Here is an 865-nt window from a genome sequence, read left to right on the forward strand (position 1 = left end):
CTGGAAACAGGAATGAAAGGAGTTAAAAGAAAAGAGAGGCTGCAGTTTAAAACAGCATTGCTGCTGGAGTATTTGACACCTGCTGGTTCCAGCTTCCATCATTTCTTTCTCATTGATTAATGCTGCTTCGGTGATGGGAACACCTGGGAACACCCCCACTTCCCCGATAGCACCCTACTCCCTTCTTGCACTCTGAGTGGTCGAGCAGTAAAGGGGAACTGAACTGGAATCAATATCAAGCTGATCCTGAAAAGACTGAATTTCACATCATCATCCTCCCACAGCACCCATCCTGCAGTCAGCAGGGGGAGATACCCAGGGACAGATCATCTTGTGCCCCAGGAATAAATACACTTCTTGTCACTTGGGTCTGCCAGGTCTGGGAACCACACACTTTGAAGTTTGCCCTTCCCCAGCTTGGGCACAGACTTGGGTCTTGTACAGAGCCAGGCAGGCAGGGCCAGCACACAGCACACACTCCTGTTTGGTGCTGCTGCTCGTGCTAGGTCAGGGCTCTTTAATGCTGAGGAGTTCACTGTGGATTTTAAAAAAGAAGCAAAGACACAAATCCTGCTGCTGCATCCGCTGCACAAACTGTCCCAGAACAATGTGGGACTGTGTTCTTGTAACAGCTACTCACATCAAGAGTCCTCTTCTGTCTACGAAACACATGACCTCATCTCAGACCACTGAGACGTGCTCCAGCCTAGCTCGTGCTATGGGCTGTCCTCCCCAGAGGGGCTCTGCTCACCCTGATGTTACAAGGCCTGTCAGTTCCCAGAGCACGGAGGTATGAACTCTGCTGTAAAGCTTGCTGGAAATCACAGAATCATGGAATGGTGAGGGTTGGAAGGGACCTCAGGAG

At 50.5% G+C, this 865-nt stretch overlaps 1 protein-coding gene across 1 annotated transcript in view; it reads right to left on the reverse strand.

The window, feature by feature from the left end:
* Positions 1-865, reverse strand: part of PIP5K1A (phosphatidylinositol-4-phosphate 5-kinase type 1 alpha) — a 10,380-nt gene that overhangs the window by 7,522 nt on the left and 1,993 nt on the right. The gene's annotated exons all lie outside the window — the stretch shown is intronic.

This window comes from Antrostomus carolinensis, unplaced genomic scaffold, assembly GCF_000700745.2.
Source record: "Antrostomus carolinensis isolate BGI_N321 unplaced genomic scaffold, ASM70074v2 scaffold5763, whole genome shotgun sequence".
Classification (NCBI taxonomy): domain Eukaryota; kingdom Metazoa; phylum Chordata; class Aves; order Caprimulgiformes; family Caprimulgidae; genus Antrostomus; species Antrostomus carolinensis.